Source organism: Ornithorhynchus anatinus, chromosome X2 (genome assembly GCF_004115215.2).
Source record: "Ornithorhynchus anatinus isolate Pmale09 chromosome X2, mOrnAna1.pri.v4, whole genome shotgun sequence".
Classification (NCBI taxonomy): domain Eukaryota; kingdom Metazoa; phylum Chordata; class Mammalia; order Monotremata; family Ornithorhynchidae; genus Ornithorhynchus; species Ornithorhynchus anatinus.
The window spans coordinates 25,871,800-25,877,097 of NC_041750.1; positions in this window are offsets into that span (position 1 = coordinate 25,871,800).

Sequence of the window (5,298 nt, forward strand, 5' to 3'; positions counted from 1 at the left end):
GTCCTGGGGCCGTACCATCGGTGGGGAGGGAGGAGGAGGTTTCTGATTAAAGAACCACCCGGGCCGTAAACCGGGGTCGGCGGGTCCAGCTGACCGGCTGACCCAAGTGGCAGAGGTCGCCACAGTTACGGAGGCAACGTCCTGCCCGGTGGTGGTTCCGGCTCGGCGTGGGGGTTACCTCGTGGCCCGGTATGGGCACCTGACTCTCTGCGGCACCTCTGTCCGCCTTCTCCCTCGTCGCACTCTGCCTCGGTGGAAACACGACAGTCAGAGAAGAGAGCGTGCGAGGGCCGCTGAGCAAGCCACTGCCACTTGAATCACTTCCTCCTCACCGGCTCTCGGCCCTTAAGTCCCAAGACTATTAACGTCTGTCTCCCCCTCTGGACTATAAGCTCGTTATGGGCAGGGAATGTGCCTCCTAAGTCTGTTCTTATTTAACTCTCTGAAGTGCTTGGTATAGGCCAGAAGCGGTTTGGTCTAGTGGATAGAGAATGGGCCTGGGAGTCAGAAGGACCTGGGTTCTAATCCTGAATCTGTTACTTGCCCGCAGTGTGATCTTGGCCAAATCACTTCACTTGGCCCCTGTCCTCTCCCCCTCCCTTCAGGCTCGCATCTCCTCCTGCCTCCGGGACGTCTCCACCTGGATGTCGGCCCGCCACCTAAAACTCAACATGAGCAAGACTGAGCTCCTCATCTTCCCTCCCAAGCCCGGTCCGCTCCCAGACTTCTCCATCACCGTGGATGGCACGACCATCCTTCCCGTCCCGCAGGCCCGCAATCTCGGTGTCATCCTTGACTCGTCCCTCTCGTTCACCCCACACATCCTATCCGTTACCGAGACCTGCCGGTTTCACCTCTACGATATCGCCAAGATCCGCCCTTTCCTCTCCACCCAGACGGCTACCTTACTATTACGGGCTCTCGTTATATCCCGGCTAGACTACTGTGTCAGCCTTCTCTCTGACCTCCCTTCCTCCTCTCTCGCCCCGCTCCGGTCTATTCTTCACTCCGCTGCCCGGCTCATCTTCCTGCAGAAACGATCTGGGCATGTCACTCCCCTTCTTAAACGACTCCAGTGGTTGCCTATCGACCTCCGCTCCAAACAAAAACTCCTCACTCTAGGCTTCGAGGCTCTCCATCACCTTGCCCCTTCCTACCTCTCCTCCCTTCTCTCTTTCTACCGCCCACCCCGCACGCTCCGCTCCTCTGCCGCCCACCTCCTCGCCGTCCCTCGGTCTCGCCCATCCCGCCGTCGACCCCCGGGTCACGTCCTCCCGCGGTCCTGGAACGCCCTCCCTCCTCACCTCCGCCAAACTGATTCTCTTTCCCTCTTCAAAACCTTACTTAAAAATCACCTCCTCCGAGAGGCCTTCCCAGACTGAGCTCCTCTTCCCCCTCTACTCCCTCTGCCATCCCCCCTTTACCTCTCCGCAGCTAAAGCCTCATTTTCCCCTTTTCCCTCTGCTCCTCCACCTCTCCCTTCCCATCCCCACAGCACTGTACCCATCCGCTCGACTGTATATATTTTCGTTACCCTATTTATTTTGTTAATGAATTGTACATCGCCTCGATTCTATTTAGTTGCCATTGTTTTTATGAGATGTTCTTCCCCTTGACGCTGTTTAGTGCCATTGTTCTTGTCTGTCCGTCTCCCCCGATTAGACTGTAAGCCCGTCAAACGGCAGGGACTGTCTCTATCTGTTGCCGACTTGTTCATCCCAAGCACTTAGTACAGTGCTCTGCACATAGTAAGCGCTCAATAAATACTATTGAATGAATGAATGAACTTCACTTCTCTGTGCCTCAGTTCCCTCATTTGTAAAATGGGGATTAAGACAGTGAGCCCCATGAGGGACAGGGATTGTGTCCTGATTAACTTGCATCTACCTCAGTGCTTAGAACAGTGCCTGCCACATAATAAGCACTTAACAAATACTATTATGATTATTACTATTACAGTGTTCTGCACACAGTAAGCCCTCAATAGATATGGTCGATGGATCGAGAGATTGGCTAAAGCTCGTCTATCTCCCTCTGCAGAAGACTTTCACTGTGTACAGAGCACTATTCTGAGCAATCACTGCGCTCGGACCGGTTACCTGGCCACTGGCTACGTGCAGAGCAGGGAACGTTCGGCTTCCTGTATTCCGATCACTGAACTGGATACCTACAGTGTGTAGATCACGCTAAGGGCTTGAGAGAATTCAGCAGTGGTACAAAGTATAGTGCCTGACCTCGAGAATCTGGCACTTTAATAGATGCAGATTGTCAGACCGCAGGTAAAATTTGAGGGTAGAAAGATGACACGTGCTATTTTTAAGAAATATTCCTTTCCCACCACCACCGCTTCGTGCTTCCCCCCTGCCCTGCAAGCCTCCCAAGTGCAAGCTGATGCAAACAGGCAGCCGCAGCTAAAGACTTTTCTATATTAGGAGAAAATGCGTTCTTCGGGATGGACTTCAGTCCTCTTTTTTTTTTTAAAAAAAAAAACAAAACACAGTTCTCATCAAGTCCACATTGCACAACTGGATCGGTCTGAATCTTGGGAACAAGCTCTTCAGAGCGGGCCCAAGGCAGGATGAAGCATTCAGGCTCAGGGCTACAGATGGTATCTATTTAGCAAGAATTCCTCCAATGTGGCCGCTGTAACGCCCAGAGCATTTTCATTGGCTTCTTATCACGGTCCTCACTGTTGGGGAGAGACCGGGGCCAGCGTGTTTCTGGTAAGAAGTCAGTAAAGGCTCTCTGACCTCTCTTGGTTCATTCCAACTTCCAGGCAGCATTTGAGAGAGGAGAGGTGGCTTCTAGCAGGGGAGGCAGGTGGGAGGCAAAAGGGGTGACTCTTCAATAGCATTTTTGCCGGTAGATCAAATGCTCTGAAAAGCATCAGTCAATCTATCAATCGATAGCATTTATTGAGCACCTTCTCTGTGTGCAGAGCCCCGTACTAAGTACAGAGAGAAATATAGGCATATCTCCGGTCCCGATCAACATAAACGCATAAAATCCGCAGTTACGTCAAGCACTGATCTTTGTTGTGGCCCGGGATCCAAAATCCCCGTCCCATATTGTGTCGAATCGCTGCACGAATTCAAGTCCCTCCCCTCCCCTTCTTCTCCTCTCACCATTCAGTTCCTGTTCTGCCCCGTTGTGACCAGTTTTTCTGCCCTTCCAGATTCTCCAGTCAGCCTCTCCCTCATCTGTTTCCCAACAAGCCTCCTCATTTAAAAAAAAAACTAAAAATACAACACAGAACTACCTCACTCAAGGCACAGTGATAAACTCAGCTTGCTTCCATCCCCCGCTGGTGTGTAGCTGCAGGGAGCCCTCAAGAATTATAGGGGTATGGCGAATCCCTGCGGTTTACGTAGGGGAGGGAGAGGAGAGAAGGGAGGGGTGCATGAATGTTGGAGGCTGGAGCTTCTGGGAAGACCCTCGGGAAGGTCGTGGGGGGGAAGGGGGCAAGCTGATTCCCACCTCTTTGCATAAGCCTTTGAATCATATCAGCTGACCCTTGCACTTCTATATTTATTTGTTTTGCCCATCCTCAACATTTGTTGAAGGCCACAGCGTTGTAGACCCTCAGGCAGCTGCCAAGAGAGCAGCCTCAGTAGCCACTGCGGTCATCCAGTTTAGCCGTGGAGTTTCCTACTGAGCTCGTCCACGGGGTGAGGTACTTGAGTTGGATTTTCAGGGCAGAAAATTTCACCACCGATGGCCTGGCCTAAAGGCATGTCCTATTTCTGTTTATATCATCCCCACCATTGGGGTGAGGTGGGGATTTGGTGGTATAATAACAACTATGGTATTTGTTAAGCATATGCCAAACACCATACTAAGCACTGGGGTATGTGCAAGATAATAGGTCAAACGCAGTCCCTGTCCCACACGGGGCTCACCGTCTAAGGGGGAGGGGAAACAGGAATTAACTTCCCATTATCCAGATGATGAAACTGAGGCACAGAGAAATGATTTGCCCAACATCACACAGCAGGTAAGAGGCAGGGTCAGGATTAGAACCCCGGTTCTCTGACTCCCAGGCCTGCGTTCCTTCCATGAGGCCATGGTACTTCTCTGTACTGCTGTAATGAGAGACAGATCTGAGGTAAACTCTGCTGCCGATTTCTATTTATTAAGAAAAACAGCACGATACGGGCCTGGGAGTCACAGGACCGGATTCTAATCCCAGCACTGTCACTCTCCTGCTGTGTGACCTTGGGCAAGTCACCTCTCTTCCTCTATGCCTCAGTTTTCCCATCTGCAAAGTGGAGATGAACTGCCTGTTCTCCTTCCACCTAAGACTGTGAGTCCTTTCATTCATTCATTCAGTTCAAACATATTTATTGAGCACTTGCTGTGTGCAGAGCACTGTAATAAGCACTTGGGAGAGTATAATATAACAATAGACACATTCCCTGCTCACAACGATTGGGTTCAACCCGATTGTCTCGTATCTACTCCAGTGCTACTCTTCTCCAGTGGCAAATAGTAAGCATGTAATAAATACCATTATTAATACTAATAATAAGAAGAAGAAGAAAATCGTGTCGGAAGTAACTTGTGCCATCATGCCAAGCTACACCAAAGGTCGGCTCCAAAGTTTCGGAATTCTTACTTCTAATATTTCCCTCCTCAAACATATTGACATATTGACAAATTCTGTCATTTTCTTTGCTACAAAGGTGAAAGGAGACAAGAACATTGATGTTTTGCGACTTGGCTTCTTAAGGCTAGAACCTTGGCTCTGGGCTGAAGTAGCCCGGGACCTAGTTCATCATTTAAGGCTAAAGGGATGTGGACAAAATGCTTTTAATACGACTCTCTTAGTTCAGCTTCCCTTCAGCCACCTTTCACAGCTGCGTTGCCCAGAACTCACAGATGATGAGGATGGATGGAGGTCTTGCCACCGTCTCTGCCTGTTATGTTCCCTCTAGGGAAGCAGCGTGGCCTACTGGATAGAGCACAAGCCTGGGAGTCAGAGAGTCACTGGTTCTAATCCTGGCTCTGCCACTTGTCTGCTTTGTAACCTCGGGCAAGTCACTTCACTTCTCTGGGCCTCAGTGACCTCATCTGTAAAATGGGGACTTTGACTGTGAGCCCCATGTGCGACGGGGACTGCGTCCAACCTGATATGCTTGTATCCACCCCAGCGATTAGTACGGTGCCTGGCACGTAGGAAGCACTGAACAAATGCTATATAAAGAAAAAAAAATTAAAAATAGTGGTGTCTCCTTTTCTTATGAAGGTCAACTCTTTAGATAATCTAATGAGGGTGTCGGGACCAGGGCAGACTGACTG